Source organism: Archocentrus centrarchus, chromosome 22 (genome assembly GCF_007364275.1).
Source record: "Archocentrus centrarchus isolate MPI-CPG fArcCen1 chromosome 22, fArcCen1, whole genome shotgun sequence".
Taxonomy (NCBI): domain Eukaryota; kingdom Metazoa; phylum Chordata; class Actinopteri; order Cichliformes; family Cichlidae; genus Archocentrus; species Archocentrus centrarchus.
In genome coordinates, this window is record NC_044367.1 from 8,218,629 (window position 1) to 8,233,148 (window position 14,520).

At 41.4% G+C, this 14,520-nt stretch overlaps 1 pseudogene; it reads right to left on the reverse strand.

Moving 5' to 3' along the window:
- Positions 1 to 14,520, reverse strand: part of LOC115772692 (neurexin-3a-like) — a 311,850-nt pseudogene that overhangs the window by 108,431 nt on the left and 188,899 nt on the right.

A 14,520-nucleotide genomic window follows, 5' to 3' on the forward strand; every position in this document is an offset into this window, starting at 1 on the left:
GGAGATTGATGAGGTATAACACAAAAGCTATGGCAAGGGGGAGCCAGGACATCAGGTCAGGTCATGGGGGAGATATCATCTCCACTTTCTAAGACTGAGTACCAAGTCCCAAGAACTTGGGAATGTCAGAGTTGAATGTTGAATGTCAGAGCAGCTGACCTGAAAAGAGAAGATCATGGCTAAGCTGCAAACCTGGACCCTCCATGGCCAATTACCATGACTATGTGAAGTACCCTCTGAAAGGCTACTAAAAGAAGAGCAATCCCTACTGTGACCATCACTGAAACCAACCAGCTGATGTATACCAAGGCAATAGTGATCCTTGAGAAGCTTGCTTATAAGACCAGACTGACCAACCTGTGCACCGCCTGGATTGATTACAAGAAAGCCTATGACTCAAAATCTCACATGGATCCTGGAATGCCTATGACTGTATAAAATCAACAGAACCCTAAGAGCCTTCACCAGGAACTCAATGGGGATGTGGAAACCAACACTAGAGGCCAACTTTAAGCCAATTGCACACCATCAAGTGCGAGATTTACTAAGGAGATGCTGTTCTGCATCGGCCTGAACCCTCTCAGCCACATCATTAAAGGAAAGGAGCAAACATCTGCCACCTCCTCTACATGGATGATATCAAGCTGTATGCTAGGAGTGAATGAGACATCAATTCACTGATCAACACCACTAGGATCTACAGCAGCAACACTGGAATGTCATTTCCATAGTCCTTTATCAAGAACTCAAGGGGAATGTGGAGAACACTAGAGGTCAACTTCAAGCCAATTGCACACCATCAAGTGCGAGATTTACTAAGGAGATGCTGTTCTGCATTGGCCTGAACCCTCTCAGCCACATCATTAAAGGAAAGGAGCAAACATCTGCCACCTCCTCTACATGGATGATATCAAGCTGTATGCTAGGAGTGAATGAGACATCAATTCACTGATCAACACCACTAGGATCTACAGCAGCAACACTGGAATGTCATTTCCATAGTCCTTTATCAAGAACTCAAGGGGAATGTGGAGAACACTAGAGGCCAACTTCAAGCCAGTTGCACAAGTCACCATCAAGTGTGGGATTTACCAAGGAGATGCTCTGTCACCACTGCTGTTCTGCATGGGCCTGAATCCCCTCAGCCAGATCATCAAGAAGACTGGCTACGAATATAAACTACGAAATGGAGCAAACATCAGCCACCTCTTGTACATGGATGACATCAAGCTGTATGCCAGTAGTGAACATGATATCAATTCACTGAGCCACACCTCTAGGATCTACAGCAATGACATCAAAATGTCATTCAGACTGGAGAAGTGTAGTTGAATGGTAACAAAAAGAGGGAAGGTAGTCAGAACTGAAGGAGATTGCATTACCAGATGGCAAGATTGCAGACATTGAAGACAGCTACAAGTACCTTGAAATCCCACAGGCAAATGGGAACCATGAAGAGCCCGCTAGAAAAGCTGCAACCACCAAATAAGGGAATTCCTGAAGAGTCAGCTGAATGGGAACAACAAGATCCGGGCAATCAACAGCTATGCCTTACCAGCGATCACATACCCTGCTGGGATAATAAGCTGGCCGATTGAGGAAACAGAAGCCACTGACATCAAGACAAGAAACCTCCTTACCATGCATGGAGAGTTTCACCCTAAATCCAGCACACTGAGACTGTAGGTTAAGTGGAAGGAAGGAGGCCGAGGACTAGTGAGTGTCGGAACAGTATCCTAGATGAAACAACAAAGATCCATGAATACATAAGGAATATGGCCACAAAGGATCATGTGCTTAGTGAGTACCTAAGCAACAGAATCCAGAGAAAGAAGAGGAGAAAGAACAGGAATTATCATCAAAGGACAGGCCTCTAAAAAGTATGCACCACCACCAAATAGAAAAAAATGCTGATATTGAAAAAATTCTACCAATGGCTGGACAAAGCTGGACTGGAAGACAGCACAGAGGTATTAATCATGGCAGCACAGGAGCAAGCTCTGAGCACAAGATTGATAGAGGCTGGGGTCTACCACACAAGGCAAGCCCCCGGGTTCAGGCTGTGCAGAGATGCCCAATCCAGCAATGACAATCCAGCACACAACAGGAGGGTGCAAGAGCCTAGCAGGAAGGGCATACATGGAACGTCATAACCAAGTGGCTGGCATAGCATACAGGAACATCTGTGCTGAGTATGACCTGGAAGTCCCAAGGTCAAAATGACATATTCCCCCAAGGGTGGTTCAGAATTACCAAGCTAAGATCCTGACAGACAAACTTGTGATGGCTAACTAACCGGACATAGTAGTGGTGAACAAGCAGAGGAAGAAAGCTGTAGTGATAGACAGATGGTTGCAATACCAAGTGATGCCAACATCGAGAAGGAAGGAACACAAGAAGCTCGATAAATACCAAGGGCTCATAGAAGAGCTAGAGATGATGTGGAAGGTAAAGGTAACAGTGGTCCCCATGGTAATCAGAACACTCAGGGCAGTGACCCCCAAACTGGGAGAATGGCTCCAACAGATTCCAGGAACGACATCCAAGATCTCTGCTCAGAAGAGCACAGTCCTGGGAATAGATAAGAAACTGTGCAGGACGCTCAAGCTCCCAGGCCTATGGTTTCAGGGCCTGCAGAAACAATGAATATTTACACTTGAATTGGAGGACATGTTGCATTTTTTGGTGTATCGGTCCTAAACTGGAGATTCTGATTCAATTGTATGGTAAGAAAAGAACAGTGAAAATTCCATGCTTTTACCTTTAAAAGTTTTGAGATATTTATGGTCAAACATTGCCTCCGATTTCCATGTGTGAAAAAAGAGCAAAAAAAAAAAAGTGGTTGCATGGGCTTTTAAAAAAGGAAAAGAAAGAAATATCTAGAAATGGATTTAATATATGTGAAGCAAAAATTTCACAGCAATCATTATATGCAAAATAATTCATGGTAGCTTAAACACCCCACATCAGACTGACCCACTGATGCCCTGCAAATTTTCAAAAGGAAAAATGAGACTTGGTCAAATTATTTTTCAGTGGCTCACTGAATAAAAGAACCAAATAAATCTACTGTACCTGGAGATATAATCAGAATGCTGTTAACTGATGTGCCAAAAAGCAGTTGAAGCAATTTGGCTTGGGATGTGGAAATCAGTCTTGTCTGGATACCATGATCAGAATGAACTTGCCAGAACAGTAGAATAGTAGAATATTCTCTCACTGGAAAAAAGCCAGTGGAAATTGTCAAGTTGCCCCAAATCTATCTACATTTTTATCAATTGTCATTGGTGTCATAAGTATTGAGTAAATAGCTGTACCTCGTCGAAGCCAGTCAAGAGATGAAAGGAAATGCCCCAAATTAGTTGAACATATTTAATATATGTGAAGCTATATATTATTTATCAAATGATAAATAGTACAATTTAAATGATTATGCATACCCCAATATGGAGATTCAAGACTCCTTTTAGTATTCAATAAGCATTTGAATGTTTTAAGCAAAGCACATTGCTGCTAAATTCAGCTCTTTGGGCTACATTTAGTTTAGCTGTTATAATGTTTTGATATTAAGACATTTATCTGTCCTCGTTGCTTGTAGACTTGACAGAACTTTTTGTTGGTGGTATATCAGTATATTAGTCAAATCAAAGCTGGAAAGTCTCAACTCAAACTCAGCTGCACTCAGTCCTGCTTATGCTTAATGTTGAATTAGTAACACATATCCATCAAGGTAATTGATTCCTCAAATGGGACACAGTTTGACTCTACCATGTTCAGCCTGCAAATGTTATAATCGGGATTTCCTATAAAGTTGTCACACAGACTGCTGTTCCCATGCTGCTTCACCTGTCGATCTCTTCAGGCACTAGTTCTTCAATATTAGAGATGGTATCAGTATGTAAGGTTTTTGGAATGAGGATGAACTATTATGACATCCAAACAATCACACTTACCTCTCTCACAGGTGCGTGACCAGTAGCCAGTGCCAGTGCAGTCACAGATGAATCGATTCCAGCCTTCTTTGCAGACTCCTCGGTTCTTGCATGGGTAGCTCTCACACTGCTTGCCTGGTTGTTTATTGCATGATGGTTTAATACCAGCCCCATTTTGTGCCTCAGCAATCTGACGGATGTCCTTGCTTCGACCATCAATGAAAAGGTCACGAATACAGCCCACATAGCCATAATTGAGCATTGCTGTCCAGAGCTCAGTGGGCAGGATGAGGTTGGTGCGGTCAGTTGGAAGCCCCCCCAAATACATGTCACCCTCCAGGTCCAAAATTTCACTCTCACCACTAGCTGTAAACGGGGTCCTTCTGCTGTTTACAGAGATGGTGCCTGAGGATGGGACAGAGGGAACAGAGATCAGAGTCATGGATCCAAACAGCATTACCTGATAGAAAGGTGATTTTCTGTTCTGTTGTGTTCTTTTTTATTTATTTATTTTTTTGCTAAGTCACAAGCCAAGGCATTTGGATACTTGCAGGTAAAAAAGGTACTTTCTAATTCCTGTGTTTAAAAAAAAGGTTTAGTTTAGTTTGAAATGTTTAAAACTATCAAAAAAGTGAAAATAAATAACCAATAATATTTTATGTCCAAAAATGTCTCTATCTATGTCTTCACTTGACATCTCTTCATCAGTGTCAACTGAAGTTGAACATGGGCCTAGCTCTACTGTCATGTAATACCATTTTGAAACACAAAATTGTGTACTGACTCAGTGCAGCTACACCATTTATACAGGTACATCCATCCATTAATTTTCTTTCCCCTTATCCAATTCAGGGTCATGGTGGGGCTGGAAACTTTCCCAGTTGTCATAGGGGGAGAGGCAGGGTACAGCCTAGACAGGTCACCAGTCTGTTAGAGAGATATAAGCTTTCCAACATCTCCTGGGTCTACACTGGGGCCTCCTTCCAGTATGACATGCCTGGAACACCTCACCCAGGAAGCACCCAGGAGGCATCTTAATCAGATGCCTGAACCACATCAACTGGCTCCTTTTGATATGGAGGAGTACTGGTTCTACTTTGAGCCCCTCTCGAATGACTGCACTTTTCGCCACCGCTTGTATCCATGATCTCATTCTTTTGGTCACTACCCAAAACTTGTGACCATAGGTGAGGGTAGGGGTTTAGGTAGCTCCACTTTTACACTCAGCTCTCTCTTCACCATGATGGACCAATACAGCATCCGCATCACTGCAGCTGAGGCCCCAATCTGTCTCTCAGTCTCCCGCTCCCCTCTTCCCTCTCTCATGAACAAGACTCTAAGATTCTTAAACTCTTCCACTTGGGGCAACAACTCGTCCCTGACCCAGAGTGGGCACACCATCCTTTTCTGGCTAAGTACAATGGCCTCAGACTTAGAGGCCCTAATTATGATACCCGACACTTTACACTCCGCTGTGAACCGATCCAGTGCAAGCTGGAGGCTACCACCTAATGAAGCCAACAGGACCACATCATCCACAAAAAAGTTGATATGAGATTCTGAGGCCACCAAGGTGGAAAACTTCTGCCACTTGACTATGCCTGAGAAGTTTGTCGATAAAAATTGTGAACCAAATTGGTGACAAAGGACAGCCCTGGCAGAGTCCAGCACCTGCTGCAAACTAGTCCAAATTGTTGCCAGCAATGTGGACCAAGCTATTGCTGCAATAACAATCATCTGCCAATCCAGAGTCACTGTCCCAGATCTCCAGGCAGTGCTGCATAGGCTTGTCAACCAAGATGGCCCTACAATGTCCAAAGCCTTCAGGAACTCAGGGCAAATGTCATCCTCCACAGGGGCCGTGCCACCAAGAAGCTGATTAAGTAATTCAGTGACCTCAGTGTTGGTACCCATCAGCTGCCTCTCAAGTCCCACAGGCTAATCAAGCCAAACAGGACTCCTTCTTCAGCTTCATGGCTCCCATCACCTCCAATGTCCACCATTTGGTTCGGGGATTACCACCATGACAGACACCAATCACCTTGCAGCCACAGGTATGTGCTTATCCTGCTAGACTTCAGTGCAGCATTTGATACTGTTGATCATAATATTTTATTACAGATTTTAGAGTATGACATGGGTATTAAAGGTGCTGCACTGCAGTGGTTTGAATCATATCTATCTAGCAGACTCCAATGTGAAAATGGGGAGTCTTTTTTTCCACATACTACAGTTAACCTTCTAGAGTTAACAGACGTTCTGACATGTCCAAATGACATCATCAATTTAGGATGACATAGCAGCAGGACACTACCTCAATGAGTTGCCATTTCAACTTGAACTTGAGTTGAGAAAAAAAAAATATAAAGTTGTTGAGTGACGACAGCAATATCAGGCCTGTGATGTGCCCCTTTGGAATGGCACAAATAATTTGTGTGGTATCTTATTGTGACATCTGACTGTTTTGTAGTTAGACAGAAAATGCCTGAGGCATTGCCTGCATTTTAATGTAAACAGTTATATACCACGAACATGGTATTTGAAGTTATAAAAAACCATGTTTGTTTTTTTCACAGTAAAAAATGTGTGAATGCTATATGTCAAAATGAAAAAAATAAATAGCTGTACAACCACAGGAGTGATTGTGCTGAAAAAAATGATACCAAACAAGGCAAGTTTTAAAGGAGAAATATAAAGGTAAAATCAAAAGTAGTCAACAATGGCCAACAAACTACTGAGGATTAATTATGGAGTTCCACAGGTTTCCATGGTAGAACAATTCTATTTACATTATACATGATTCCCTTAGGCAGCATTATTAGAAGGCATAGCATACATTTTCATTGCTATGCAGATGATACCCAGCTTTATCTATCCATGAAGCCAGATAATACACACCAATTAGTTAAACTGCAGGATGCCCTCTAATTTACTGCATCTAAATTCAGATAAAATTATTATTGTACTCAGACCTATAAATCTTAAAAACAGTATCTAACCAGATAATTACTCTGCATTGCATTACCTTGGCCTCCAGAATTGGGTTTAAAATTCTTCTTCTTGTATATACCACCTTATCTTAAAGAGTAGTATCAAATATCACCCCAATAGAGCACTTTGCTCTCAGACTGCTGGCTTACTTGTGGATACTTAAAAGTAGAATGGGAAGCAGAACCTTCAGTTTTCAGGTTACTCTTTTCTGGAACAAGCTCTCAGTTTAAATTTGGGAGATAAACACCCTCTCTATTTCTAAGATTAGGCTTAACACTTTCGTCTTTAATAAAGCTTATTGTTAGGGCTGGATCAGGTGACCCTGAACCTTTAATTATGCTGCAATAGGCCTAGGTTGCTGGGGGCTTCCCATGATGCACAGAGTATTAATCTCTGGCTCTCCTCCACAGCAGAATGGAGCCCCTCCTTGGGCTTGGTTCTCCCAGAGGTATCTTCTGTCATGGCGCCTGGGTCTTGGGCCTAAGATTGCTGAGTTTTCTGGATATTTGGGGGGGGTTCTCCCACTTTGAATGTTTTGAATTAGTTTTTTCCCCTTCTTGTTCCCTCAGTCTTGTCATTGTTAAGTTTTACATGTGTAGGTCTGTTAATGGTCACTTCCTGTTTTACTTTGGCAGCCCTTTGCATTGTGTACTTTGTATTCACTTTTGCTTCCCCTTGTCTTGTTAGTGTGTTTCAGCTCACCTGTTTTCCCTGGCTGTTTCCATTTTCCTCATTACCTCTTGTATATTTATTGTCTGTGTCCTCCTCCTGTTCTTTGTCATGTTCTCCCTCTAGTTGTGTGGATTACTTGCAGAGAGCTTTAGTTAATTCTGGCTGATGCCCTGCCCAGCCATTTTTTGTGTTTGTTTCTTTTTGGAAAACTCCTGCAATAAAAGCTGTTATGAGTTCAATCCTGCTTATCAAGTCTTGCATTGGGATCCTATTTCTGCCCGCCACACAGTGGTGTCTTAGCATCTTCATGTTAAAAGGGAGTTTTTTCCTTCCCACTGTCACCAACTGCTTGCTCAAAGGGGATCATCTGGTTGTCGGTGTTTTCTTTGTATTATTGTATTGTATTATTTGCCTTACAGTATAAAATGCCTTGAGGTGACTCCTGTTGTGATTTGGCGCTATATAAATAAAATTGAATTGAATTGCATCTGAATCAGTCTTCGTCTGGCCCCTCACCCAGTACCAGTTTGTCTTAGGAGACCCTACCTGGGGGCAAAAGCCCCCTGACACAAAACCCCTGGAATCCCTGGGACATACAAACCCCTTCACTATGGTAAGGTGGAAAATTCACAGAGGGATCACAGTAACAGCTTTTTCTTTATCCCAGAAAGATGATTCTGACAATGAAACTTTCTCCCACTGAAAATGTTGCACCCAGATGAAGAAAATAATTGTTTTGGGATTCCCTTACCTGAATTATTGCACTTCAATCAAGACAAATTTTGCCTTAGATTGCAGAAGTGCTTGAGTGTTCTGAGCTGTTATCAGGGGTTCATCCATTTTTCAGCTAAAAGAATTGTCCACTCCTCCATACTGCTAGAGGATTAATGAGCTGCTCCGTGCCATCTACTAGTTAGTGTCAAGAATTTAGGTCAGAACCCTGGGATTACCATTTTAAGCCCTGATTCTCTGATGGAAAATATTCAATAAGAGACTTTTTGTTTTTTGCATTTTTAAATTTAATCATAGTGGTCTTACTTTTCGAGCTTATGAGTTTTGCTGCCAATATTTATTGATTTTATACATCATCACCCTGCAGTCTAATCTGGCACATCTGTTATTTGGTAAATGGACTAGTTTTTACTGTATATAGCACTTTTCTACTCTAATTGAGCACTTTATACAGCATGTTTGCATTCACGAGCACTATATAACATTCGCATTGGGAGCAACTCGGGATTCAATATCTTGCCCAAGGATACTTTGTCATGCAGACTGGAGCAGCCAGGAATCGAACCACCAACCTTGGCAGCTCACTCTCTTGGCAGTATTTACTTTTAAAGGAACAGTATTGTATTTTGTATGTATTCATTTTTAAACATACTTTAAAAGTTTGTAGTGCAGTAAAACTCAGATAAAGGTAGCATGACAGATGTTTACTTTGTAAAATTTTTGTCATTTGTAAATATTTGGACATGAATAACTTGAGCCAATTGCATAATATTATACTACTCTATATTTATAACTAATTAGACAGCTAATATTTTTCCCTCTTGTCAATATGTTTTTAAAGATATAATGCATTTTAAGGTCAACTTGAAAGAAAGGCAGATGTGAAATGTGAAAGTGAGATCAGAGGTCAAATGTGTCACAATATTTTGATGCAAAATATAATATGATATTTACAATCGCCATATACAAGTGTCATTTTCTAAACATTGCCAATACAAAGACAGTAGAATTTTAAGCATAGTTTTAGAGAAAAAAGACATTTATGAAAATTTGTGCTACCAAAAGTCTGACTTTATTTGACCTTGAAAAAAAGGTCAGAGGTCCAAAGTAACATGATATTTAGAATACCCATATATCATTCCCTGTATTCCTGTATGTTGTCAGTACAAACAATGGCAGTAAAAAAACATAGCTTTAAATAGTTCTATATAGCATTGTTATTGCTTTGACCTTCAGATCAATCTACTGACCTTTCAGGAAATGTCAGAGGTCACATGTGATATGATATTTTAAATCTTTATACTGTATTTTCTATATGTTGACAATACATACCACACTTGTAAGAATCGTAGTTTCTAAGCTATAACATATTTTGTCAATTGTCGGCCAATAAATCATGAAGTTGACCTTGAAGACCTTGGTGGATTTAAGCCAAATTTTAATGGACTGTTAACATGACCCCGCTCTACACCCCTAAACTCTAATCAAACATAAAAAGTTTGATTAGAATTTGTTCACTATAATCAAATTCAATTTCATTTCATTTATATAGCGCCAAATCACAACAAACAGTCGCCTCAAGGTGCGTAAAACTTCAAAACTGAGCTATCGTGTTTACAGACAGAATTGCACACATGCTAGCACGCAAATGCTACCAAAAACATAGCCTCCTTGACAGAGTTGGTAATATTAAATTAATTTGGTTGCCTTTTCTACCTCAGTCACTTCATTATAAAATTCACCCATACTACTGAAGTACTAAATTATTGTGCATTGTGATTATTACAGAATGAAGGTTTTGGTACAGAAGTTTTTGATATTTGAATTTTACAATACTTTAAAATCTATTTATATGCTATTAAATCTGTATAACCCACATATTGAACTTCACTGACCTGAGCGTCCATCTCTCTGGATGTCCACATGATACCAGGCCCCATCATTCACCTTTGTCTGAGTGGCCTTAACCTTGATAGTCCCTGAGCCCATATCCAGCAGGAGGTACAGGCTGCCATCCAACAGCTCCACAGCAAAGAAATCCACCTGAGCAAAACAAAAGAAGTCCCTTTTCTGAAAAAAAGAAGGCAGTCATTTTTTTCTATGGTTGTTTCTTTTTCATTTTTCTAAAATCCACACATGTTGTATGTGTAAAATAACCCAATAATAGATTTGACTCATGACAAATGCACAAATCCTTGATATTTCAGTTCAAGTTCCAGTTTAACAACAATGCCAGTGGATAACATAATGGCAGTACATATACCAGATTTTGTACTGTGACACACTGGTGTGCTATCCAGATATGGATTTGGCTCATATACTTGGTTAGGCATTTATCTCAAGTATACATTATTATTGAAATTGTTACCCCTATACAGGAAGTCTGGACCAGTTCTCCATAAAGAGTCCAAGTATCTGCTCCTAAAGAGTATTAATCTACCGTATTTTCGGACCTAACGGCGCACCGCATTATAAGGCACACTATCAATGAACGGGTCTATTTTCACACATAAGGCGCACCGGGTTATAAGGCGCATGATAAAACATATGTTGAGGGAAGCAAAAGCGTCAGGTATGTCGAACTTTATTCAACTCATTCAAAATAACTCAGAATATTGTTCAGTTGTAACAAATACAGAAAATACCCTCACATTTTAAATCATTCATCTTCCACAAATCCTTCAAATTCCTCATCTTCAGTGTCTGAGTTTAACAGTTGGGCAATTTCGGCATCAAGCATGCCGGGTTCCCTCTCATCATTATCCGAGTCAGTCTCGTTGTTACTGTTTTGTTCTGGTTGCAGCACACAGCAACCATTTAATTGTTAATAAAAGGGTAACTTTTGCTGGCAATCTCTCGCCATCTTCTTCAACATCTTAACAGACGCTCTGCAATATATTCTTTATTAATGAGGTAAGAACAAGTCATTTTTTTCATTTTATATATAAGCCCTTCATAAATCTGTGCACCAGTATATTTACGGATATAAGCAAGAAAAACATTAAAAAAAAAAAAAAAAGGAAATCCCTTTTTGACTCAACACCGGAAACCTGAAAACTCCGCTGTCACTGTGTTTGCGTACATACAGCGCTTGTACTGCGTCCCATCGTACGCTGTGGTATCGCCCGGACCTCTGGCACCGAGGAGAACAGCACACACAACCCCGGACCTCGATTCGTCCTTTAGCAACTTTTGAGGACAGTCGACGGCGAGTTTGTTACACAAAAGTTGGCAACAGCACCGGCCGCTGATCGCCAGATTACGCACAAATATCCGGGCCAGCATAGATGGAAATAGGCCGGAACATGTAGAATAAATCCATCATCGTTTCTCGCGATTTACTGCGTACGGTTTCTATTTTTGGAACAATGCTTCCACTTCTTCTTGAATTTATCTCCGGCGGCTTTTACCTGCTTTCCACACCTGCTGCACTGCACTCACAGCTTGTTCCTGTCTAATATCGTCAGTAGAGTAAGTGTGCCTTATAGCCCGAAAAATACGGTAATAGGATTTGCGTTAAAATATGTACAGCTTTCTTATACCATTTTATACTATCCTGTGGCCACATCTCAGTAAATTTTTCACCACACCCTCTCACCCTTCAAAATTAGTGCTATATTATACTTACTATTCAGAATCAGAATAAATCAATACTTTTTGCCATTCATTGAGTTGTTAAACATACCATTACACTTCATTACCATTAGCACAACCCCCTCTTAGTCCATAGGGTTTAATATGATGTCGTCCCACCTTTTGCAGCTATAACATCTTCAATTTCTTCTGGGAAGGCATTCCACAAGGTTTAGGAGTATGTTTATTATGGGAAGTTTTGACGTTCTTCCAGAAGCACATTTGTGAGGTCAGACACTGATGTTGGACGAGAAGGCCTGGCTCACAGTTTCTGCTCTAATTCATCTCAAAGGTGTTCTTTTAGGTTAAAGTCAGGACTCTGTACAGGCCAGTCAAGTTCTTTCACACTAAACTCACTCATCCATGTCTTTTTGGACCTTGCTTTGTGCACCTGATGCACAGTCATGTTGGAACAGGAAGGAGCCATTCCCAAACAGTTTCCACAAAGTTGGGAGCATAAATTTGTCCAAAGTCTTGGTACGTATGCTTAAGCATTAAGGGTTCCTTTCATGGAATGAAGGGATCGAGTCCAACTCCCGACAACGCAACCCTCACACCATAATCTCCACCAAACTTAACACTTGTCACAGTGCAGTCTCCCGGCAACCACCAAACCTTAAGATGTTTCTTCTTCCCAGTAGCTTGCTCACACTTTTAGACTGCTGTCCAAGCAGGTCTGGCTGCAGCATTAGTTGTTTCAAAGTGACTTTGGCATGGGTAAGGGCCCACAGACCATACTATAGTGATACGGATAGCAGGACTGCTATCAGTGACTCCCGCCAAGATTTAGTCATCAGGGACAAGCAAAAAGTCCTTTTTCCATATCCTTTGTCTTTCCTGTTTGCGTGCTGACACTTTCTGTTTCCATTATCTTCAAATTTATTCACCTGACATAATGTGTTTTTTTTTTTTTTGTTGTTTTGTTATGTTTTGTAGGCCTTTGGAATTGTGCGTCTAGTTTCCTTTTTGCATAAAAATGTACCTTCTTAACTGGACTGGGCTAGTTGTGTGGTTCCCTGGTGATGGGATGGCTTCAGCTGCCTAATCACCATAGAGGGACCTCTGGAGCTTGAAAAAAGGTGACTGGACCTTTTTTTGTTTCTTGAAGATGTCTCACCTCTCACCTCGTTGTAGCAAGGAACACACACATGTAAAGAAAGCCCTTAAATCATGTGGTTAGCCCACCTGGGCCTTCATCAAATCAGCCAAGATGCACAGGAAAGAAGGTCAAACACAAACTAGATGTTCTCCACTGAACCATCCAAGGTGGCCAGGGAAAAATATGAAAACAGTACCCCCACCAAGGCTGGAAATGGAGCAATACCGTCACCCATATGAAAGAGCATATGGGAGAAGGATGCAACACACAACACCAATGCTCAGTGGGTAGTGGATCTAAGACAAGTCCACAGCAACCTCCCTGAACAGGCTCCTGTAACCATGAAAGTGGCAAACATCAAGGTCTCACTTATGAAGAATTGGACAGCACCAGGCCCTGAGATGTTTCACACTTACTGGCTAAAGAAATTGACTGCAATCCATTATTGCCTTTCAGCACAAAATGACTAGCTGCTAATGCCTAAGACACACCTGGAATTGCTGACTGAAGGCAAGATGGTCCTGATCCCAAAGGATCCCCAAAAGGGACCAGTCCCATCCAACTAACGGCCAATAACGTGCATCAGCACAAGACGGAAACTCCTCTCAGGCATCATAGCAGCTACGATGAGCAGGCACCTGGATCAATACAGGAGCGGGGCCCAGAAAGGAATTTGCAGTAACACCGGAGGAGCAAAACACCAACTACTGGTAGATAGAGCAGTCACTCGAGACTGTAAGACAAGACTGACCAACCTGAGCACCGCCTATATTGATCACAACAAAAGTCTATGACTCGATGCCTCATACATGGCTCCTAGCACTGTACAAGATCAACAGGACCCTGAGAGTCTTTATCAAGAACTCAAGGGGAATGTGGAGAACAACACCAGAGGCCAACTTCCAGCCAATTGCACAAGTCACCATCAAGTGTGGGATTTACCAAGGAGATGCTCTGTTCCCACTGCTGTTCTGCATAGCCCTGAATCCCCTGAAGACCAACTACGGTTATAAACTACGAAATGGAGCAAACATCAGCCACCTCCTTTACATGGATGACATCAAGCTATATGCCAGAAGTGAACACGATATCAATTCACTGAACCAAACCCCTAGGATCTACAGCAATGACATCAAAATGTCATTCAGACTGGAGAAGTGTAGTTGAATGGTTACAAAGAGAGAGAAGGTAGTCAAAACTGAGGGGATTGCACTACCAGAAGGCAACATTACAGACAATGGGAACCATGAAGAGCCCGCTAGGAAAGCTGCAACCACCAAATAAGGGAATTCCTGAAGAGTCAGCTGAATGGAAGAACAAGATCTGGGCAATCAACACCTACACCCTGCCAGTCATTAGATATCCTGCTGGGATAATAAGCTGGCCAAAGGAGAAGATAGAAGCCACACAACAAGAAAGTTCCTTGCTATGCAAGATGGGTTTTGCCCTAAATCCAGCACC